The sequence below is a fragment of the Grus americana genome, chromosome 3 (assembly GCF_028858705.1).
Source record: "Grus americana isolate bGruAme1 chromosome 3, bGruAme1.mat, whole genome shotgun sequence".
Lineage (NCBI taxonomy): Eukaryota > Metazoa > Chordata > Aves > Gruiformes > Gruidae > Grus > Grus americana.
Genome location: NC_072854.1, coordinates 111,327,924 through 111,353,449, shown reverse-complemented (window position 1 = coordinate 111,353,449; position 25,526 = coordinate 111,327,924). Strand labels below are relative to the sequence as shown.

The following is a 25,526-nucleotide window of genomic DNA, read 5'->3' as shown; positions in this document are numbered from 1 at the left end:
AATCCTCAGAGAATGCTACTTCCAGAAGTTCTCATAAAGAACAACAACAGTTGTTTCAATAATAATAAAATGCCTTCTATTGACACACACTTAAACTTTGATTTCATTGTCTTCTCTCCTTACCTTTGAATATACTTTAGGATCCTAATGGCCATCATCCAGTAAAGATCATTTAAAAAAACCCACCAAACCAAAAAAGCTCTTAAAATGAAGTACATAACACAGATCTTAACTAAGAAATAAATCTTGAGATGCTGGACTTTCCAGGGAGGTGACAGAGAAAAGTCCCTAGTTTTTTTGGTTGGAAGTGATGTAGGTTGTCCTTGTTTTTATGGTCTTGCAGTCAGGGTATGAATGAGAGGTGAGGGATGTTGCTCTGATATCTTCACTGCTGCAGCAAGAGCAGGAAAATGCAGCGTACGCACCTCCCTTCTCATCTCAGACCGTGGAAGCTCACTGCAGACCTGATCATTCAGGTGCTGGTGTTAACGTAGCGTATGTGTGGGAATCAGAGAAGGCTTGTTTATTAAGGTTTCAAATACTTTAAAGTTGTGGGCAGATGAGATCAGGAGAGACTGTTAGGCTTTCATAACTTACAGAATAGAATTATTTAGGTCATTTGCTAGGAAAGAGGTTTAGATCTTACACTGCATGGTAAGTTAAAAGGTCTCTTTATCCGAGACAGGTGTAAGATCCTTAGGAGACAGACGAGTTAGACTAATCCTGTGGTGAAGGGCAAAGGACATTTCCTTAATAAAGGGTAATATTTTTTGGGTTAGATTTCAGTCATGTATTATCAGGGGAACTTAGAAGGACATTATTAAATTAACCACGTACTTAGTTCTTTGTGTTGAACACTTTTAAAAAATTCAGTCTTTTATTTCTCCTTTATAGTGTTTTATGGGTTAGCAATATAAAAAAAAAAGTTGTGATTTGAAGAGGGCCTTATAATTATCTGCAAAAGGTGGCGTGGAATACGAAGACTTAAAATCCGAGTGTGACTCGGAATTACCTGGGAGAACTTGGATCACAGTCCCTCCCATCACTGGTGCTCAACTTCCAGCCTTCCTACTGGAAACTGGAAATCTTTCAACTCCGATTTCCCCTAGAAAGTGCAATTCACTTAGATCTAAGCTTTCAGCAAGCTTTTACAGCCTAATTAAAAGAGATGGGGATATATAGACATAGTACAGGGATGCCAGAAAGGGGCATTTGTTCAACAGCAAACCACGTCCTCTGTGAAAATACAATGTTCACACTTCACAGTGCTTAAATCCCAGCCTCATACTTACTGGAGGTGAGGAGGGAGTTCTGATCACTTCAGAAAAGCGTTCAAGCCTAGGACGTGAAGGTGTACTCTGTCAAGCCATACCAATAAACAGAAGTGACTACATCTTCTGACTGCTGGAGCCAGGTATCCTGATCTGTTCTCCAGCTGTTCCTAATTCCTTTGGATAGGAGCAACTTGTTCCAGGTCCTGGGGAAGTCCCTTATACATTGCAGTAAGCAGAAGTACTTTCTCCTATGGATTGCTGGTGGCTTCCCCTATCAGCATGAAGTGGCAAAGTAGAGGAAGACTCTTCTTCCCTTCAGGGTGTGAGTGGAAATTGGGATTTCAAAGGTGGCCAGGATCCAAACCTTCACCCTGTTACATGTCATTCGTCTACAGCTGCCCCAAGTAGATGCTAAAAGTGAAGTTTGACCTGCAATAAGTTATCTGAGAGCTCCTCTTTAAGTGGGATTACCTTAATAACCCACTGAGAACAGGAGCTGCTACCACAGAGCAGATAGGCCCACATACCCCAAAGTTCATTAAAGCCTGGACTGTAATATTTTTTGGCACTTCTTGTAAAAGAACCTGCTATCTCTAAGCTTTTTTTACATTCAACGGATCAGACTTGATCGGAACAGTCACAGGCCAGTGAACAGGATTTTTGTCATTCCTAGGCCAAAGCTGCAGGCTTTGTATCAACAGGACGGGGCAAGGCACTCTCTGGGCTTGCCTCAACCAGGTTGATTTTAGCTGTGATTGTCCAGCAGTCAGGTGATCATGGCATCATTTGGCTTCAGTTTAGCTTTATTTTATAGTAATAGCAAGCAACCATCTGTAAAAATAAAAGATCGTGTAGCAGAGTGAAAAGACAAGGTGATGTTGGAGGTCCCTGTCAGCAGTCACTACAGGAGAGCTGCCTTATCATTGGGTAAAGCCAGTGTAAAGGTAATGGAGAACAAAAAAACCCCCCACAAACCAACCAATAAATAATTGGGAACCAAAGGAAACAAATATTACATAAGCTGGCCCTGTCAAGAAAACATTAAAATGACGTTTAGTGGATTTGAGGACTGAGGAGGAAGAAGAAAGTGGCACTGTCACAACACTGAACTCCTACTGGTGAAGCCCTCAGGATGCTGATGACTTGTCATCAGCTCTGCCCTCACTCTGCTCAAGGAAAGCTGATGCCATCAAACAGATGGACACTGGAAGGGTGAATAAAATACCACAGAAAAGGTGCAGATAATAGATATTACTATGAAGATTTTTTTGTGTATGTAACAATTTTAACTGTATGATGCTTTTCTGTAGTATTGTGGATTATAAGTGTTAATATTATTGCAGTTGTGCTAAGAACTAATAATAACTAGTAATTTTTAAATTAGTTTGGCAAGATATTAAACTAATGATAGAATCTTAACTCTATATATAGCATGATCCCTTTTGGCCTGTAACCAGATTTTGAGCGTACCAAATCAGAAGAGTTTCCCACAGCCTCCCTTTGCTTGCTAGTACTTCAACTTCCCAGAATCTTTTAAAATTGTCACTACTTGTTGGTTTTTTTTTTTTTTTTTTTACCTAGCCCTGCTACTTAACATGCCTGAGGAGTACAGTTTCCTTTTAAGTGCCTGAACCATGTAAATGGTCCAGGCTGTGTTGTTGTCCCTCCAAAAATAGATGTTCTTCCATAATTAAGATTTGTGTCAACTGCAGAGGTCTGCATTTCTAGAACATATGAAAATAAACATGAAAAACTGTAAAAACAATGTAAAGGATCTGAGTGACAGAGGCCGGGGAATTCTCCTTGCTGTCTGGCTGTCATTCTGTGTTCCTCAGAAGCTGCATGATCTGATGTACCCTCCAATGCTGATTTAAAGTTGCTGCTTTTTCCTTTATTCTCGGGCCATGCTGCAATAAACAGGGGGAAAGGGGGAAAAGTAAATATAAATGGTAATTTCATTCTCATTGTTTGGAGTCAGAAGGAATAGATCTATTGCCCCTTATAGCCATGCTGTAAGTAGAAAGATCTCCTGAATTTTAGGAGTTAAATTGCTAATTGAGTCACAGCAGTGTCTAATGAATTTGGAGGACATTGTGTCAGGGGAGCCATAGATAGTCCTAAGTTCTGCCCAGGACTTCCGAAGGCTTTTACAGATGTTGTGCATCTGGCAGCAGCTGTATAAGTTTCTCCTGGCCCCCTGAGGATTGCCTTGTGTCAGAGCTGCTGCCCCCACGCAGAGCAGCAGACTGATGCTGAAATACATCTGTGTTTTCAGCTGCTACTGTTGTTAAAAATCTGTTACCTCTCTTCAAATCTCTTTTTTGTCTCCAGTGCAGGCTGATATGCTGTGACTCATGTGGTGGCTGCTTGAGCATGGTCACCTGTCCAAAGCATCCTTCCCACTGAGGGGAAGAGTGGATCGCAGCATCTCAAACTGCCACAGCAAGGTTACCCAAGGTGTTCATCTGCTAGGGGCCAGGCTTGTGCCGGGCTCAGAAGCTCCAGAGGAGCTGCTCTGCTGTCTAGGGCTGCAAAATTTATTTCATTCCACACTTCTAGCAGCTGAAGACACCTTTATGACAGGCTTTCACATGGGACATATAATGTTTTCCAGGCTGTGTGTCAGGACTTCTTGCTATATTCTGCTAGAGAGCATGTAGTCACCACAGTGAATATATGGTGGTAAATACATGTGTTTGTATATTGTGTTTCAGCATAGTAACTCAAACAGATAGCCAGAGTATAAAGTTAATTTCTGCTTGTGTTGTGTTGTACATATTGGTATGCTTTGAGGGCAAGGTGTGCTGCATTGCACTTCAGGAATTATAGCAGCACAGCTTATGACTTAATTTTATTTTTATGCCACTTGATTTGCTGACCTTAATTCACAGATTCTGGTTTCTGAATTAACCATGCAAAAAATTGCGGAAGAGGCCTCTTTCCTTGAAATAGGCTTGGCCCTCACAATATGTGTTATTCCTTTACCTCCTGTCAAGGACAAAATCACAAAATTATTCAGAAGCTGCAGGGAAATCTAATGGCATCTTCAGTGACTAGTGTTTTAAGCTATAGGAAGAGTGGACGTATTAGGTGCTTGGGACTTCACCAGGGGAATCTGTATATTCCTTTTCTCATTAACTTGTGGATTACATAAATCGGGGATGTCACAAAGCACTCACAGAACTTGGTGTTCCTTCTCTCCCTTCCCTGCTTTTGGAGACTGTGAGCTGCTATGCATCTGTCGTATTAAAACGTGCCTCCTGGTAATAGCCTGAGTGCTGTGAGCTATTTTAGTGTACCTGCATATTGCCATGAAGGATTTCAAATACCTCTTTCGAGTGTCTTTGGAGCTGCTTTATTCATTGCTGTCAGCAGTGTGGGGAAACTGGTTTGAAAAACTGCTCCAAACAAACATAATCCAAAGTAGGGCGATGCAGTAGGAAAGAAACACAAAATATTAAAATTGTGTTTAGCATTAACCAACATTACGGTAGGTTATTGTGGGTTTATCACATAAGGTTACATTTAATCTGTGGGGAAAAACACAGAACTAGTTTTCATGGAAGGGCTTTTTGTTTGTCCTGAAATACGGATGTCTCTAAAATGGAGGGTCCTACTCTATGAAAGCAAACGTGCTCCTTAGGAAGGTCTGTAAGTTGTACTTGAACTGAGTGATCTGAACCATCTCTGAAGAATGCTTTCTCTGACGATGGTTTCTCCAAATAGTAACCCATGCAATCCATACAGCTCAATATTCAATGATTCACTGTCCTGAGCTGTGGCAAGCACAAACCTATTTAACGCTGCAGACCGAAAAACAGGTCTGGCACTTACATGGAGTTTATGGAGTAGCAGAGACTGTCATAGGATTACGTCACAGATGGCTGTTCCTGTTTAGTAGTTATAGAGATGATAATTGTTTTCGTGGGCTCACTGTAGTGAGATTTTTTGCAAAGATTCTCAAAGACCGTAATATGCCTGAATTTAGTTGCAGCATATGAGGACAGAGATCAGTATTCCTCTTTCATCCTACATGGCAATCACTAGCAGAAGATATGGGAATCATTGCACTGGATTAACCACGAGGTCCATTTGCTCTGGTGTCTGTATCCACCAATAATAGGCAGTATCAGGTGCTTCTGATGAACATCTGAGGAAAGGTAATGCCCTCCCCTTTGATGTCATCCTAATCTCTCATTAGTAGAGTCTGGTTTATGCCTTGAGAAATCAGAGTTTATATCCTTCCCAGGTTTTTTTTGTTGTTGTTTCATTAACGGAATTAAATACCAGAGTAACATGTAAGACCATGACATATGCTTAAAAATCCTGGGCTTCTTTTGCCTTGAAATGGTACCAAGCATGTGTGTGAGTTATTAAAATCCACTGAAACTGTCATATGTCTCACAAATACTCTCTGGACAATGTAATCTTTCTGTTTATACAATCTAGATGAAACACAAGAGGAGTGCAAACTTTCCCTCATTGGCCTATCATTATGCCACAAATCAGGAAAGGGCCATTTTAAATGCAGATTTTGTTTTTTGAAAGGATTGCCAAGCTGAGATGTGCTGAGTAGTGCTGCCTGCATTCTGAGTATTCAGAATGTGCTAGGTCTGGTAAAAGACTATAATTTTCTGCTATAATAATACAGCTGTTGGGAATTATGTGGTAGCCAAATTTGTATCAACTTTCCCAGGAATTAGAAACAGTCCTACTCAACCCCAAAGACAAAGAGGAATAAGAAGGTAATTGCTGGGTGATCATATAGCAGACTGTTTTGAAATGTTACCAAGAAGATATCAAAGATGTGAAGCTGAACCTGACTTCATAGTCCCAGCTCTTGATTGTCAGACAGCAGAAGAAAGAGCTGATAACTGATTCAGTAAGGATGGCAGATTACCACTGATTTTGAAGACAAGAAACTAAAAATAGTGGAAAAATGAAGGAAATGATCTTCATGATGGTAGTTCTGAGTGCCATACAACAACCAATTCTGGGAAGAAAAGCCCCATATTCAACTACTTTTTGTCCATAAGAATAACATCATCTGATCATTTCACTTTTCTCATATGTGAAAAAGATTGATATTTTTTCCAACATAACTTTGAAAATCAAAATGTTTCAGCCAAAAAAAGGATATTTTTTTTTTAGATGCCCGAGAGTGGGGAAAAAACCCCCAAACATTGAAAATACCATTTTCAGGAAAATATCTGCTGAAATGAAATTCTTTGAAATCCAGTTCTGAGAAACCCATTGAAGTTAGTGGGACTACAAACGTACACTAAGAAAATGCCTAAATATTCTAATGCCTTGCTGTATTTGTGATACGGATAGAAATTACACAGCTTGAAAATTTGAAAGGACTAATGAAAGCAAAAGAATAAATGGGATTGTGATGAGCAGCAGAGACAGCAGAGCTGAAACCTGCCAAAGAGGAAAGCAATGAAGTGGGTGAGGTCACTTTGTTAAAATTGGGGGAAAAAAAATAATCTTACACAGCATCCTGTACATTAATTAGCAGTAATGAAAATAATTGTTCCCTCCAGCTTGAAACTGTGGCTAATTCCAATTAAGTGTTCATTACTAGCTAACATAATTAGACGTTCACTATGTTTCATAAATACACGGCCTAAATTATGCAGGGAGGGAGGAAGTGTCCTCTGTAGCTCTTTCCTGTCTGTCTTCATCTCCTTTTCCATCTACTTCCACAGCTGTTTCTTAGTCTTCTTTCTTAGATGATCCCACTGTGTGTGCTAGACCTGATTATCGAGGCAATTTCTTGCCAAGCCTGAGATACATTTATGCTGTTTGTCCCTTGTGTCAGGCAGGATCGGTAAGACCCATGTTCACAGAGGATTTCAGGAACTGCAGCCTCACTGAAGCTGTGTTTTTATAGCTCTTATCCCAAATACGTAGTTTAAGTAACAACCTTTTGTAAAATGAGGGAAGACGACACTAAAAAAAAAAAAAAAAAGGAAAAAAACCCCAAACCCCAAAGATTTTCTGCCTTTCTAAAAATAGAGTTTCCTTATAATAAACATCCAGTACTTTAGCTGATGTAGGCTACTGTGTCTGCAGTGGATTTATGCTGATTTTTGTTTTCCACTGAGATCTGGAGGATAGCAATGTAACAGTGCATTTCATTACTTTTGGATAGAAGTTGCAATGTTGTTTTTATTTCCATTTGGGGATAAAATATCGTTCACTCATTCTTCATCTGTTCTCTCTCACATTTGAATTTAGTTTGTTGCATATGAAAATAGTTCCATTTAGTCTTGTCCTTTTTCTCTCTTTTTCTTCCACCTTTATTTTCATTGAGTCATGAAACTAAAAACTTAGACGTTAAACTAGGAAGCAGTCACTAATGTTTAGCTGTTCTGATGGTTATCTGGTAGCTAGACGATATACGTGTTCTAGCACATTGTTGTCAGAAAACCTGCTGCCCGTCTCACCAGCTCACAGGTGAGGTGGGATGTCACCTCCATCATCATGTGGTCTGTTCTGGTCATTAGCTCTGGAAGAGCTGGAGGTGACAGAGAGATTTGGGGGTGATTATGGCCGAGCAAGGAGTGCAGTGATGCCTGCGTGGGGAGAAGGGATGGAGAACGGAGAGTTAATTGAGCGTAAAAACAGTGATGGAAAAGGCAAACGATGGGAGAAGGAGGGAGAGTGAAACGACTGGAAATGAAAAAGCTATTCAGCAAAGTGAGCAAATAAGGAAACAAAGGAAATGCCTCAGGCAGTGATTCCACTGGACTGAGCAAAATAAGCAAAACCGAGCCTGGTTAGTAGGTGGCAGGACACCGCGGGGCTCCCAGGGTTCAGCAGGGCTTGCCATTCCTCTGCGCCTGTGCTGTGCAGATGTCTGCTGCTTTGCCAGGGAGCTGCTTCTCGGGTGAGGTGCAACAAGGCAGGTGCAATCCTGTGCTTGGTTATCTGAGACCTTAATGGCTGGTTTTGTCAAAATAGAGATTTCTCACCTTGAGTTCTGCCTCATTTTCAGTCTTGGCAACTCTGTTCTGGTAGTCATCCTAACACTGTGCTGATATTTCATTTTCTAATGGCTTCATTACTTGGTCTCACCTCCTGTCCTGATGCCTTGTATAGCATTGCTGTGGACTCTTGAACAGCTGTTGTATGTTCAGGTGAAGTGCTCGTGGTTGTTCCCTGGGAAGAGAAGCACAGGTCAGCAATATCTAATAAGGCTTTGCCTTTGTGTAAAGCCTTTCAACCTGTAATAAGAGGAGTGATCACATTACAGAGTAATGATAGAGTAAGGACTGGAACTGAGCCCTCCATAGAGTTGGGAAACCATGTAATTTCATGGCCAAGCTTTACGATGAAAGAAGGCAATGTCCTTTACAGACTTTTCAGGAAAAGTCACAAAGCCATTCAGGTTGCAAGGGACCTCTGGAGGTCTTTAGTCCAAACTCTATCTTAAAGAAGGGTCAGCTGGACAGAGAAGTTGGGCTACTCAGGGCTTTATCCAGCTGGACCCTAAAAACATCTAGTGATGATGTCTGCACATCCCTGTGCAACCTCTGTCACTGTTTCACCATCCCAGCATAAAAAAAAGTTTTCCTCATGTCCATATGTAACCATTCTTGTTTCAATTTATGCCTACTGCCCCCCACCCTCCCACAGTGCTGTGAAGGGCTTGCTTCTGTGTTCTCTTTAACGCTGTCAGAGATATAGTGGCAGGCTTCTGTTCCTTCTCCCAAAACCATCTCTTCTCCAAGCTGAACAAGCCCAGCTCCCTCAGCCTTTCCTCATAGGGCAAGTGCTCCAGACACCAATCATCACAGTGACCCTCCACTGAACTTCCAATTTATTGTATTGGAGGCACCAACATTGGATGCCATATTCTAGATGTGGTTTAACAAGTGCTGATAATCACTGCCCTTGATGCACCAGCTGTGCTGCTGGTAATGCAGGCTAGGATGCTGTTGGCCTTCAGTTGTCCCTGCTGACCCACATCCAATTTGATGTCTACCAAGACCTAATGTTCCTTTTCCACAGAGCTGCAAGCTGTGTCATTGCGAGGGGTTCCTCCTTGCCAGGTGCAGGACCTGGCATTGGTCTTTGTTGAATTTCACAGTTGGCCCATTCCTCCAGCCTGTCCCCCTGAACAGCAGTCCTGCCCTTGAGTGTATCAGCTCCTCCCCCTGACACCACCGCCAATTTGGTATCACTTGCAAGCTTGATGAGAGTGGCCTCTGTAGCTTGCCTCCTCTGGGTCATAAAAGAAGATGTGAAGGAGGACAAGTCCCAGAATAGACCCCGACAGTAGTCTGCTTGCTACCTCCAAGTAGAGTATGACCCATGAATCTCTGCCTTCTGAGCCTGCTCATCCTACCATTTTCCATCCATGTAGTTGCCTATGCATCCAACGTAATGTACTAACTTGAAGATGACTGTTTTGGGGGGAGAGTGTCAAAAGCTAAAGTTGAGGTAAATGACATGCATTGCTCTCCCCTTGTCCCTGGATCTGTTCAGTTTCACCTACAAAGTGATCATGTTGGCCATACATGATTTCTCCTTGGGAAGTGCAACAGCACTAGCTATAACAAGCCAAGAAACAAAAGCATTGTTCTATTCTTCGTGCGAGAAACCAAGCTTTTCTCTTTATGGGTCAGATAGTATTTCGTAACCTTTAGTAAACTCTTTTGCTGCTAGCCCACTTACCTGTTTGGAAATTCCTGTTGAATCTAAGATGGCCAAAAAGGGGAATCTGAATTCTCTGCCCTGGGAAAAATACAGTAGAACCCTTTGTTTTATTCCATCTCTGTGCTTGACAGCTCTCTAGGCTTCACACAGGTGTCTGTGGAATGTAATGCAAAATTCATATTTGTCTAGCTGGTTCAATCCCCATCAGGCAAATATTCAAAGAAGATTGGCTTAAGAACAAAACCATTCCCCCGGCCTGACACCCTTGCATGGTTTTGTGTGGTTTGAGCTTGGCATTCTGCTGATCGCTGTATCTCAAGTGCTGCTTCTGAATGCAGTAAATTCCAAGTCCCATAATTCCTCGTGGATTTAAAACGGAGCAGTGGTTATTTTTCTTTGGGAGGCTGACCTCTAGTGTTTCAACATGACAAGCTCAAGAAAAGAGGAGCAGCAGAGGAATGAATGCTGTGTGGATTGATGCCCAAAATATGCCTGCCTTGACTGACACTTTATAAGCCTGCACGATACTTAATTTATTTAATAATAAAAAATGAAGTGTTGCTATGGTATCTTGAGGTGTATTTGTACTGCTATGGCCACATAAGGATTCCATGATATTTTTAATCTTTGTTTTAATTACTGAGTTCAATTTTTTGAAATTGCAGGGGCCTCTTACGTTTTTTGATTATGCAGTGTTCTGTGAGATTGAAATATTAATTGAAACAAGAGCTGTCTGTCTCTTTCCTGAGAAGAAATCAAATAACCTCTGAAGCCCCGGCTATATGCAAGATTTGATTAAAAGTCTCATGGAGGTCACCGGAACAGCCAGTGCTGAAACACAGTTATTTTTTATACATGAAAAGCGTGAGCTTAGTCTTAGAAGCAAGACAGAGATATCTATTATTCATGGTGGGATTGTGTGTCTGCCTATGCAAAAATCTAAATCACAGGCAGGTTTTTATGGCTTCAGGTCAGACCCCACAACACACCATGGTTCAGCTGTGAGGTGTTGGGTGCTTTTGCATTCCATTGACTTAGCACCCTTCTGCATCTACTCCCATGTCCTTGTTTCGGCCAGAGATAGAGTTCATTTTCTTCCTAGCAGCTGGTGTAGTGCTGTGTTTTCGATTTAGGATGAGAATAATATTGATAACACACTGATGTTTTTAGTTGTTGCCAAGCAGTCAAGGACTTGTCAGCTTCTCATACTGCCCTGCCAAGGAGAAGGCGGGGGGCACTCAAGAAGGTGGGAGGGGACACAGCCAGGACAGCAGACCCAAACTGGCCAGAAGGCTGCTCCATACCATATGATGTCATGCTCTATAGAGCTGGGGAGTTGGCCAGGAGGTGGGGTAGCTCAGGAACTAGCTGAGCATCGGCACTGGGTGGTGAGCAATTGTGCTGTGCATCGCTTGCTTTGTATGTTTTTCTTCTTACTATTATTAATAATAACAATTTTATTATCTTCCTTTTCTGTCCTATTAAACTATCTCAACCCATGAGTTTTACTTTTTTTTTTTCCCCCCCTTCCCCATCCACTGGGAGAGGGGGGAGTGAGCAAACAGCTGTGTGGTTTTTTTAGCTGCCAGCCGAGTTAAACCACGACATCCCAGCTGATGTCTGGGATAGTGGAAAAGGTTTTTGATTGTTTGGCTGATGTACACATGGTTCCAAAGCAGGTGTTTATAGAGCAAAATAAGAAGTGTTTGATTTCTTACTATGGTACTCCAGAGGAAGCTGTTTGTTCCCTTATGTGATCACTTTTGTGTACATTTTATTACCTTTAAAGCTTATTACGGAATTTTTTTGGTATGGAAATATATAATTTCAGATGTGGACAAGGAACATAACTTTTCAAAGTAAGCATGAGAGCTTCTCCAGAACTTATTTAAAAGACAGCACAAACATTTTTGTACAGCAAAGCAATCTTAGCTCTTCTTGAAATTTCTGCTGTAGAGATTCCTTCCCCCCTGAATCTGAATGCTGGAGGAAGTCAGGACCAAAGCCCGCTGAGAAGCCACTTACTCAAGCCCTGAGTTTGTTGACACACGGCTTGAAGGAGACGTGCTGGTGGGTGTTGAGAGTGGTAGTTAGAGTGAAGGATCTGGAAAGCTAATTCTTCTGTCCTTTGATCTCTTGACTGGATGTCACGTCACCTGAGCCTAGGCTCTCATTTTGCTAGCTTCAGTTTCCCGAAGGTGTGTTTGTACTGGTGTAGTTGTGCTGTGCTGCTTTACTCTGCAAAACACTGGCTCATCTAAGGTTCACAGGCGAACAAGGTACCTTGTATCACCATAAACCAGCCATTGCTGCTGTTGGGAAGTTCTTGTGGAAGGCGTCTTTCCCTTGCAATGCATTATTACCCTCCCACTAATTCAAATAGCCTGAATTTGTTGACCTTCTGGCAATGGTGCTAGAATTTTTATTTTATTTTTTTTTTAAAGGAGAGCTGCTGAGAAAATGAATCTTGCCTGAAGGGCTGTGTACTGAGAGTGTGTTTTGAAATATCTGCCTTATTTTTACTGCACAGTACTTTAGTGGCCAGTGTTTTTGGAGACGTTATTTTAGTTTGTTTATTCTCTTTTCACTAGGCAAGAGTTATTTCACTGGTGAGAGTTAGTTTAAGAAACATAAATGAACACACATTTTTCACATAGAAAAGTAAAAAATGTAAGCAGGAGTAGGCAAGCGAGGGAGTTTTAGAAATGCAGAACCAAATCTGTTGGCGTCCCTGGAACATCTCACGCCATGGCAATAGGCCTGTGACAGAGAATTTGTAGCATGATTGAAAAATATGTATATTACTGTCACGTTAAGAGTTTTGCAGTGCACACCTCACTGGGGCATGAGATCTCTGTTGTTTTTACATGTCTGGTTTCTCTGGAAATTTTTATGTTTGTGATGACCCATTTGTGCTGCAGCACATATCTCTGCAAGAGGGAAAATTACACAGGCCTGCTCTTCCCTTTTACCCTTCTAATATCGCTCCACGTCTGTGGTGTTAGAAATGACTATGGTATCCTATTGCAGACTGTTTTCCAAGGCAACAGTCACTGAATTAGATGACCAGAAATAGCTCTCTTCATGTCAGGAAATTCAATTAAACCATTCTGAAAATGAACATGTAGAGGCAGAGGCGTCTCTTTACTTAATCACACCTCTCCTGCTAATGTTACTATTGCACTCTTCATGGTTCTAAGACAATGTTAGATATATCCCAAACGTACAATGTTAGCTATATCTCAAATATGAAGGGGAAGGAGGAGCAATGCATGGCTCAGAAAATTGTTAGTAGGATTAAGAAACAGCCGTCATCTCTGCTGGTAGTTTAAATCCAGGGAACTCTAGTACGGGTAGCAGCAAGGTTCATGGTTTCAGTAAAGAGAAGTCAATTATCAGCTTCACAGATAAAATGAGGTCATGATGCTAGTGCCGAACCGAGTAGAGACCAGACATTTGGGTACAGAAGCTAATACCCCTTCAAGATGTGTTTTTGGAGAACAGGAAAGCTGCATGTTGCCCATGCAGAATGAAGAAATTTGCATTACTGGTGCTAGTGCATCATCTGTTTTACACAGAAACAAAGGTTTGCAGTATTGACTGTCACTGGCTTAGGTGCATTTTGTGGCAAAAAAACCATTTCATTTTTAGGATTAAACAGTATTTATGAGTAAGAATAAGATCCACAACTCTTACTACAAAGGCCTAAACTTTGCTACAGTACCAGAGGAAGCATTTTGAATTTAAACTTTCTTAACTTAGAAATTAATAGCTGGTGATATTAACATATCTGCATTGTACTGATTTCTGATCTGTTTACAGTTGTCTAGTATAAACTCATGTTTAAAAGTTGCATGTAAAATGGTGGTGACTTGTAGACTTCTTTAATCAAACAAATAGACATTTGCATATAGACAGTATGGAGCAATTTCCATTTTGAAGGACCCTTTGCTGAAGAACACATGAAATCAAAAAGTTACTAGAGAAACATGATTCTGTCTTTTTTTAAAAAGGAAACTTGAAGCTATTCAAAGTAGGTGGTTCTATTCCTTACACTCTCAATTTCCTTTCAGACTGAATGGGTAGGGTTCAGCTGACACTGCAGACATTTATATGAAGGCTAGATAAGCTAGGCTTCTGTCTTAGTCAATGGGGAGAAATTGATTTTTCAGGTGTTATTTATATCTTCTGAAATATATACCTAAAATCAGAGAGTTAAACTGATACTTTATTTCTATTAGGGACAGAGCTTCATTAAGTTCCATTTTACACTGATATTTAATTCTCTTACAAGCTAAAAATAACTACTTAATTCTTTGTAAATATTGCAGAAGATGCTGTGTGGGCTCTCCATGGCTTAAATCTTTCCTTTTCTTTAAGACATCATTTCCTCACCCTGTACTGTGACTACATCACTACAGGACTTCTGTAGAGCCTTTGACATGTTCTTCATGTTGGGGGTGTGCCTGACCTTCTTTGGCATGACCTTTTACAGCCATATAATGCTCCTTGCTCTTCTCTGTTTCTCTCCTTCCATGTACCAACTTTGGCAACCAGCCTTTTCTCATCCCTGCTCCATAACCTTCCCCTTCTGGTCTGTATATATGGGCCTGCCTTCTTTCTTTTAAGCATGGTTTAACTTTGGTTCAACTTTGGTTCCAGGGCTAAGTAGAGACCAGTTCTAATGTTCAACCTAGTGTTTTTGCCTGTGAAGCTGAATAAAGTAGATGGGCCTCATCAATCACATTTCTCATCTGCAAATAAAGCTGTTACTGTTAATTATTTCAATTGAACCAAAAATTTGGAGCCTATATCAGAAATCATATAGGCTCACAAAACCAGAAGGACTTTGATACTTTTTGGTTAGAGATGTCCTTTTCCCCACCAGAAAATACCAAACTTGTTGCAAAATATTTTGGGTTTGAGAAGAAAAAAAAGTGTGCTGCATTAGTAAAAATTCCCCAAGTATTGTAGCAAAAGGTTGCTTAAAGACAAAATAGAAAAGTTTGGGTTTTGGTTTTTTTAAACTGTCAAAATGTTTTGTCTTCTTCAAAATTTTTGAGGGGTGGTTTTCAGCTGAAAATAAATCTGCCAAGTTTGCATGCATCCAAAAATATTCGATGATAATGCATTTTGTATTTGTGATGGGATGTTGCACTTTTAAGTGCTACTGTTTCTTTGGTTATAGAAGTCTTTCTGGTATTAGTGGTATGATTTATACATTTTGGCTTCTTCGTTAGGGGGAGCTGAGTGCCATCAGAGAGGATCTACCTGTAGACCAAAATATGGATGAGGAGCTGCACGTTGATGTTATACTCCTTGTTGATTTGAATCTACATTTGGATGGAGATACACACGGGTCTTTTAATGATCATATTATAACCACATAAATACAAATGCAATTCGGATGCCTACAAAAAGGGCTTCTGAGTTTGAACACTAGACCCATAAAATCCATCACTGTCTCAGTGATTTGAACATGAATGTTTTATGCAACGTATTTTATGAATTGTAGGCAACTAAAAAAATCTCTTTACAGCATTCTAACTTTTCAGTTAAGGTCTGAAGCCTTGAGAAAAAGGAGAGCTCAATACTGCATGAGGGAAAAACCACTGAGAGCTGCTGTGAGCATGGACCTCTGCCATACTCTGGATCAGACCCGGAGTAATCTCTTGTTGCACAGAGGCAGTGCGTTGTTAGCCTGCACTGGTTTTGAACCAAATCTAAACGCAACCTGCTTTCTAGATTATTAGCTGGTGGGTGATGTATTTTCTTTGTTTGCTGTCTTAGAGTGCTCTCTGGAAAAAAATTGACAATGATGATGTGTTCATGCTCTTTCTCCCTCTCTGTCAAGCTGTCGGTTTCATCAGCTCAATTTTTCTGTTTCAGACTGTGTGTGAACAGTTGTTGAATGCCTAATAGTATTTCCATTTGCCAAGCTAATCTACTTCTAGTACTTAAAATTCAACTTCACATGAAATCTTTGGCAGCAAAAGATCTATGCTGAGTAGATCCTGTGATAGTTGACAAAGAATCTTTTGAACTCTAGACTGTAGTCAGAGCTATAACTACAGAGGAATTAAGTCACAGATTTCATCATCATGCTATTTTAGGAGAGAGAATTTAGTCATAGAACATTTGTTTTTAAAAAATAAATATAAATCATACTGACAAGATCAGAGGGCTCTTGCTAGCCAGACTGTTTAACAGTGAAAATTATGTAGGCTATGGTTTGAATATAGAGTGGAATATAGGAGCCGCAATTTGTCTTAAAATTGTTGACTTTCTGAGATGTTCTGGCTGCTTGCAGTGCAAAATCTTTGATAAGTTTAAGTCTATAGCAGCAGGTTGAAATAATTGCTCTAGCCTAGTCTCGTGTGAGATATCACAACACACACATATATATCTCACTGTATGCCAATATTTTTTTCTCTTGGAAGGGAAAAAGCCTCTCATCAAGTGGTGAGATTGCATGTTTGCACATAGGATTTTGCGAAAAGCAAAACAGTTCTAACAACCCCCATAAACTGGTGATAGCTCCATTTTATAAGGTAAACAGTGCTTTCTGGTGCTCCTTTGCACTGGTGAGTTTGCTGGTGCTACTCTTCATTTAATTGTGAGCTACAGGTTCAATCAGCATCTGAACCTCTGGCTCTACCAAGTTAAGCTTGGTGCAGTTTGAAACTGCAGTGTTCCTCTGGCTCCTGAGCTCTCAGCCAGCAGGAGCTGGCAGAGATTTTCTGCATACCTTTCCACCTTTGCAGGCTTTCCTTTCAGGCTCAGGCTTTCCTTGCTTGAATGTGCCCTTCTTGAGTCCTTATTCTGGCTGCCTCATTTTGCCAGTTCCAATATTTTAGTCATTGAACAGTTTCTGGTTATTGCCAGGATAAATAGAATACCCTCTGTCAAATCTCACCTCTGTTTTTACTGCAAGGAATTGAGCCAGAAGCAGTATGGTTCCTGCTTTCCAAAAGTGTCAGATCCAAACTAATGCTATATGAGATTTGAAAAAGGAAGCTGAAGTAGAGGAGGAGTCTAAGAATGCCCTTAAAATGACTCACTTGAGGCCATTGGGAAGTCGATTCTAAAGTCTGGATCTTTGGCCAATGTGAGACCTATCTTGTTCCCTAGGCATCCAAACCAAGGGATGTACTTTGGAGATACTCGTCTTATTGGGGATGCGCTAAGCCCCAGGAGCAGAGTGATGATAGGGCTTTCTGGCAGCACAGTGGGGTTGGCGGGGCCAATTAAAAGATTTTTCCATGCCCATTTGAGTTAAAACAAAAAGGAACCTCATTTTTCAGAAGTTGTTTATCCTGATTATAGTAGGCAAGAAATAGTTAGCCAAGGAACCTCAGGGCTATTAACAGCTTCAGGTGACAGTCAGGTTACCCACCAGAAGGAACAGGGAACAAATTCCCCTTGGCTTCTCCTCTGAACACCAGATGCCTGGATAAGATTGGGGCATCTTCTGAGAGTTTAAAGCTTGGGATTTTTCAATCTGACCTACGAATTATGTTTTCTTCAGACAGAATTTTTATGGCTACTGTTGGGGCAGAGAAGGGAATTAGCAAGGAAGCAAATTTGGTGCAATTTTGCTTGAATGCTACTCTCTTTCCTACACAGACCAGGTACAGCAGTACATTTTGTTTCAGATATCAGCGCGTAACCCTCCTTCCTTGTAACGTAGTATAACCAAAACACAGCAAACTGCAAACAGGAGGAGCACGTTGCCTGCCTTTGCCTTGTAACAGCCAGATAACCCAACAGACAGCATGCTGCAGCTCTCAGCGAGGCGGCAGTGCTGCTTGGCACTAGGCTGTTTCATTTGACTTTGTCTCTGCCTCAGACAGAAATGTAATTCCCAGGGTTTAGAATGAGCTCTGCTGGTATGATGGCAAGGAAGGGTGTAGCTCAGGAGCTTTGATTTTTATTTACTTCCAATTTTCCTCCTTTTAGAAAAAATACCTTAGGCAAGAAGTTTTCCTGCCCTGCTCAGATGGGATTTGAGTTCTTACTGAAATAAGATTGTGCTAAAATTCAGAATTTGTAGGCGTGCAAATAGATCTTTTAATTGTTGTGCAATTGCATGGGGAGTAAACACATCAGTGCCTGCAATTAAAGACTCAGTAAGCAGTTGACAATGTTCTTACAAAGTTTCAGGTGCATTCCCAAATGCACAGGTACGCCTATTATAGCATATTCTTATGACTCTGGAGTGTACAGGGGAACCTGACTTTAGCATGCATGGGTAGGTTGAATATTTTAGTCCCTCAGACAACAGTAAACATGCATATTTTATGTTTAGTATAAATTAGCCATGCAGGATATCAAATGAGTGCCTGAGGGGAGGTGCAATGTGTTGAAATTAGAGTACAAATGAAATCTGTGTAGCATTAAAACAGTCAAATCCTGAGCTAGCTTCTCTGCTGGTGTCAGTCAGTCCAGCTCCATTAACTTCAGTGGAGCCGTGCCTCCGTGTCTGCGGGGGAAAAGGCCTGCTCTGAGTATTTTGAGTAAACGCAGCATAGTTCTGTTAATAGATGAAAAATGCTTTCATGCAGTTTTTGGAATGCAACTTTACTCTCTCAATTTTTATAAATTGGTCTGTGAACAGTTCTGGGGCACTGTCTGTCATCATGAAGAGTTGCTGGAGAGAGGGTCCAGGTCTGATAGAAGAGGGGCGGCTCTGCACGGGGGCCAAGTAGGATTTGGTTAGATGCTGACCATCTACCCTGCCAGTGGGCATGGGAACTGCACGTCCTTGCCAAGGGGGAGACTTGCGCTTGGAACATCCTATAACCTTTCTTATCTTCTAGTGGCTGCAAATTGCCCTCAGGCTGGCATTTTCAAAACAGCTACATGATTTAGAAGCTGGAGACATGTCCCTTGTCAGTAGGACTTGGGGTCCTAAATATAGAAGATTTTTAATTGTTGTTTCTTAAAGCCCTGAGTCCTGAAGATATTTTGAAAAAATTTCTCCTCTGATATGAAAGTGATAGGTAGTTTCAAAATATCATGGTTTAATTAGCTGACCCTAATAAAGTCAAGTCAACCTGAGCATTCTTTCTGTCTGCCAGTTTTAATTACCATAGAGAAGGAAGAGGAACAAAGACTCAGAAACTCATTTGTCCTGATTGAGTTTGATGATCTCTCAAAATAGAGACCATCAAGCTTCCTGGGAGGGGGCAGAAGGTGTCCTCATAGCAATATGAGACAAACCCTCTTTAATTAGAATAGGAGAGATTTTGAATGTTTGTTCTCTTGTGACTTGAGTTAGCATTGGGAAAGAACTGAAGAGCAATTGTGTTAGCAATTAGGGCTGAGAGAAGTGTTTGAAAGGCAAAATTATATTTCTCTTGTGTCTAGACATAGAGAGTTCCTATGTTACCGGTACTGCAGCTGCAGTATTTATACTGTCTCTAATATCATTCTAGAGTAAAGAAAATGGCTTAATGTCTTTGCTGCTTATGTGTAAACTTCTTAAATGTGGGCTGGACCGTTTTGGTATCCCTCGGTAGATATTGCTCAATTAAGCTTGGGGCTTTGCTAGGTTTTGCAGCTAATTCTTACAGTTCTTATTTTTGGATGGTTGCTTTAAATTAAGGCAGAGGCCTTTGTATGCCAGCAGAAAAACTTTCACCGGGGTCCAGTAATCGCTCATGTCATGCACTGCATGCTCCATCACCCCTAAGCAATAGCAAACAGCAGCACCTCCTTAATTGTTTACCTCACATTGTTGGAGTTGTAAATACTCTCTTTTTTTAAAGGCAGATAATGAATAAATTATAGCTGCAACGTCTCTTTTCCACCCCGAGGTTATGTTTATTCTTGAAGTGCAAAACAAAAAAAATCATGAATACAATAGTAGCCTCTTCCACAGAGAATCAGTACAGGCATACACACTGCCCATTAATTACATTAATTATTGATATAAGATAATCCTGACAATACTTGGGCCAAGGCTTTTAAAAAGCAGAGCCTCTGTTTAGTCCTTCCGCATGCAGCCAGTTGGGTTTTGTGTGAGCCTTAGATGCGACAGATTCCCAGGGCTGTTCCTGGGGTGCTCACAGACTGTGCGGGAGAGCTCTGGGTGCCGCTGCCAGGTCTGTCTCCTTCACAGGAGAGGACTTCTTAACTCCCTTATACTCAAATCTCTGAGGATGCCAGTTTAATCCCTCCTACAAGCTTGTATCCTTCTCTGGCACCTCTGTGCAGTGACACTTTCTGAGATCACTCTATTATCCATCATTGCCTCCTATATTAATTGCTGCGACTGAGACAACCGTTGATATTTCAGTTCACTGTTCTCACTTTGTCTTTTATTGCTTGAGAATTAAGGGATCTGCTTTTTGCTGTAGAGAGATATATAGAGGTGAGGAACCCAAGATCACCTCCAAGTTACTGCGTTAAAATAAATACATTGTGAGTTACGGCACTGCACTTGCTACAAGCTGTGGTTGCTTGTAGTTTATGAACCTGTTATATGAAGCAAAAATCTGTATATAAGATTTTTTTTCATTACATGACTGCAAACATTCTCCACAGTATTAACAGGCCTCTTGTCTCCTGTTTGCTAAATCCTATCCGTATCAATGAGAGAGAGATGCTAAATCCTGTCCATATTAATGAGAGGTTTAGGAAAATAAAGTTCTGAATGGGATGGTACAAGGCATAATACGAGAACCTCAATAGAAAAGTTACTTCGCATACCAGTGAAATTAACTGAGGGGTTTTGTTCTTAATAGTCTGATCTGCATGCTTTGCTCCGTGTAGGAGCACCTGCATGGCCCATTGACAGATGGGGAAGTGTGTGGTATTTGAAATATTACAAGAATACCCATTGGCAGATGGGGAAATAGTGTGGTATTTGAAGTATTAGAATAATAATGAATTTAAATTAACCTTTTTAGCTTCATATTTGCAGATAATTAATATTGTACACATCACCAGTTGCCACTTCTGAGACGAGGGGTGGGAACCTCCCCTTCAGTCTAATCTGATTTCTTGCAGTTTACTTTCTACAACAGGATAGTAGAAACATCTGGCATATCATGAAACTTTTTTTGTGACTAGTGAATTAAATGTGATGGGTATCAGAGAGAGCACTCTCCTAATCTGTAGTGAAATTTTGGTCTGTCAGATAGCAGGGTAAGCTCCAGTCTTGGTATTGTCACTTAATATGCTGACAAACAGTCAGCAAATCACATTTAGATCTTTTAGCTGCAAAAATAGGATGTATAGTTAAAGCTATTTGGAGGAGCCATGGACAGTCAAACGACTATAGAACATTATGTCTAGAAGGAATTGTTAAATGATGCAGCGCAGTGAGGTGGAATTGTGTACAATGAAATGATGAACATGCACCAGGCCAAAAGCCATGTGCATTGAGATATGCTGGATATACCAAAGTTTTTGTTCTAAGAAGAGTTATTTCTCCCACTTGGCCCAAAGTGTCATTAATGCTTAGGAATTCTGTTATCTGATCACTTACACTCACATGCTTTTTAACTTGTTATGAAGAACTCTTAATGTTTTTGAATATACCCAGTGTCTTTGTATTGGCATGGGTTTAAAACATAATTTATCTTAGAGAGGTATAAGATGGATGCCTAGATATCATTTATCCAATTACATCATTGCAGGCACCTTCTATGAATATTCAGCACTCAGGTGAACCCAGCCTTGCCTGTCTCTTTTGAGCATCCTTCTGGAGACTTTTAATTGGACACTCAGGCTCTTTATAGAAGGGAGGAAATATTTTGATAAAATGATCACCAAAAATTAATAAACTTTACAGATTTATTACTCTGATCCACATGTAACATTATGGAAATATGTACTAAGTAGGAAGTATAGCTCTGTAGAGAATCTAAATTCAACTCTCTACAGAAAGTAAAAAGGAGTTAAATTCAGGACTCATTTTACCTTGACATTTACTGGATTATATTTCCAGTGAAGAGTTTTCAGAATTTAACAAACGTATTTTGGGGTTTCTTTGGTAACTAGTATTGTCCTTAGGCAATTAAATTAGATAGTCAACATCTTTAGGTCTTTTACAAGTCCTAGAAATAAAGTCGAAAATTCTCATACTGAGAAATTTTTTTTCTCCTCTTGTCTCTTTTGATTCTGAAAGCTTTAAGGCTGTTACATAAATCAGTGTAACAGTAATTCTCTCACAAATGCAGGATAATTTTCTGATGACAATGCTTTAGAGATTATTCTTTAAAAAAAAAAAAAAAAGCCGAACAAAAAGATAGCAGAGAATCTTCTTGTTTTGGAGGGATTGCAGTAAAGACTGACAAATGATATCATTAAGCTGGGGAATCTGTCCCAGTGGAGCTTCCTGCCTTACTGAGTATGGAGCCTGTGAATTAGACTTGAAGTTTTTTTTTTTAATCTTTCCTGAACTTGAGCAAGGTGAGGATGGACTTTCAGAAGGAACAGATCCCACCTCTCCAAGAGCTGGGGCTCTGCTTTCCAGTTGCTGTAGGATAAATGACACCCCGAGTTCCTCAACTTTCCATGTTTGAGAGCTCCAGTCTTGTGGCTCCGTAGGGCGTTTCATGGATGTATGTTAAGAGAAGCAAAAAGACCCAGGGCAATAGATCAAAAATACGTCAGTCTTCATGTAGGTAGCCGAGGAAATACATTCTGTCTCTCTCCATAGCTGTAAATATATGCAGAGGTGTATGTTTGTATCTATGATTGAGGATATAATTCACTTCTCCATATTGGAATGTTCTTCAGGAATTGGGTTGCTGCTCAAGTGCTCTGGTTTAATATCAGTTGTTTTAAACAGCTCTGTCTCTTCTGATTCTGAGGAAATGCTATTCCTTCTGCATCCACCTTCTAGAAAACTACCTTGTGTCAGCCAAACCATTGTCTAAAAATCATCCCATTTGAATGGATGCTGTCTTCATTTCAGCAGTGATAGAGTTATTTTTCTTCCTAGCAGCTGGTGTAGTGCTGTGTTTTGGATTTAGGATGAGAACAATGTTGAGAACACACTGATGTTTTAGTTGTTGCCAAGCAGTCAAGGACTTTTCAGCTTCTCATACTGCCCTGCCAAGGAGAAGGCGGGGGGCACTCAAGAAGGTGGGAGGGGACACAGCCAGGACAGCTGACCCCAACTGGCCAGAGAGATATTCCATACCATATGATGTCATGCTCTGTATATAACTGGGGAGTTGGCCAGGAGGTGGGGCAGCTCAGGAACTAGCTGAGCATCATCTTGAGGTGGTGAGAAATTGTGCTGTTCAACACTTGCTTTGTGTATTATTTTATCACTATTTTTATTATCCTTTTCTGTCCTATTAAACTGTCTTTATCTCAATCCATGAGTTTTATTTTTTTTTACCTTTTCAATTCTCTCCCCCATCCCACTGTGGGGGCGGGGGGGAATGAGTGAACTGCTGTGTGGTGGTTTTAGCTGCCAGCTGGGTTAAACTATGACAGGTACATACAAAGATTTACTCATTCTCCAATGTCCATGATCTTATATAGCCTTCATCAGTAAAGAATAGCATATTCATAAAAGGATTTGATAATACAGGCATTTAATTAAATGAACTGGAAATGAGATGGTTTATATAGTCAGTTTTTCTAAATAATGACAAAGGTTTAAATTGGTACCTGGTTAAAATGCAGGAAGAACAGTTGACATGTTTTTCATGTGGAGTTGGGGCTATTGCTGTTTTGTGGGTTTGAGATCTCATCAACATAATCAATTAGGCAATTCTGGGTGATACAGGTACACCAGTTCATACTTTTTGTGAAAACAATCAAGCTGCCTGTCTAATTTAATTTTACGATTTTATGTGTAGCCAATCTTTTATTAGATGGATTTTATTTAGCACCCTTTCATGCTGAATGCTGGTGTAGGGCTTTCATGTTATGCCAAGAAAAACATTAATTCAGATAGTGGAGCTAACATCTGGTACTGGGTTCTTTCATGCCCTGCCCCGCCTCAGCCCTCCTCCAAAGCTGGAATCAGAAGAGTCTATCATAAATCTCTAAACACAATATTTTATTAAAATCTCTCAAACACAAAAAGTTAAAAAACCTGTGGATTTCAAAAGGGGCTTTGTTTTTAAAAAATCTTCTCATCAGGTGGCAGAAATGAATTATTTTTTCTCCATGAGAATAATAAATTTAATTCATGTGGTGTCTTGATCATCTTTTTCTCCTTGACAGAACCACGAGCATCATAAAAGTAGTATCTAGTAAGAAGAGTTTTAGGTTTAAACCTTCATTCAGCATCCTCTGCTTGTTGGAAGCAGGTTTTGATTTTCTTAAATTATTTGTAAGTATATGTAACCTTAAGTGGCTGCTGAAAAGGTGAGAAAGTAAAACATAATCAGCTCTCTCTAGATGCGCACCAAACAAAAGACAGAAATAGGACCTGGTGTATACAATAAACAACACTTCAGCAACAAAGCCCCGGTGACCAGGAGGACACGTAGCCTCTGGAACGCAGGCTTCAGGTGAGCAGCCCCAGGCTGCGGCGTGTGGAATTGGAGGGGGGTTATAGTGCCATAAAGAAAAGCAATAAGCTTGAAAATAATTAGTACAAAATCTCTGGTAGAAAAACCTTGGTGATATAAAAGCAAGATAGTGAAGGTATCCTTCTGAGGAAAATAAAATTGATTTCAGTGCTATGTTTGAGAACATAACCCTGTCAGAAAATACTAATATTCCACAGCCATTTTATTCTCCACTCCTCCTTTGGCTGTACTATTTTCTGTCTTGTTAGAGAGCTGTCTATATAGGATGCTTCTAATTGTCACTTTAATGTGAAAATTTTTATTGTGAATTACTGGCTCTTATTTTTCTTCTCGTCGCTTGGAGGAATTGGCAGTATGTTGCTTGGTGTGAGGTTCAGCGCAGACTGCTCTCGTATCGCAGCTGGGATTCAGGAGGTGGATTCCTTTTCCTGAACAATACAGAACTGTTTTGCTTTGGTCCTTGGAGGGATGTTGCAGGCTATGGAGAAACAGAAAGGCAGCCATAGGCATAAAGAAAGGAAAAGGTAGAGAGAGGCAGCTGTAAATACAACGTTATTGAATGACACAAGAATATTCTGGGAACAGTGTAGTTTTAATGTAACAATAAGGCTGATGGAGAACGACTCAGAAGTTGGTTATTTTAAGATTTTGAAACCCAAAATGCCTTAAGCAATTTCACTTTAATTTGCTCTGGTGAGTGCATAGATACACACGTATACACAGAGATATAATAAAACCAGACTAACCCTTGTTTCAATGTGTCATTTAATCTAGTTCCTGGATGTCAGGGGAACACAGAATAAAATCATTTTTTTGCCTTTCAGAACAAAGAGCACAGTTCTGTGCTATCAGCAAAAACCTGGTATAAATGACAGCCCCCTTAAGGCCATTCTTCAGGGCTAAAAGGAAAACCAGAAAATATCCTTTTTTCTTGTAGATAGTAATTAGTCTATTTGGTCCCTTTTCCAGTTGGTTCCGGTTTAGGGTGATGGATGCTCCTTGGCACTTCCTTGGCTCTTGGTGCTCCAGCTTTGCCACACTTGGGAGAAGAAGAGTTCATTCCCTCTCTCCTGGAAAT

At 40.4% G+C, this 25,526-nt stretch overlaps 1 long non-coding RNA gene across 1 annotated transcript in view; it reads left to right on the top strand.

The window, feature by feature from the left end:
• LOC129205213 (uncharacterized) overlaps positions 1-25,526 on the top strand; it is a 126,028-nt gene that overhangs the window by 18,622 nt on the left and 81,880 nt on the right. The window lies entirely within an intron of this gene.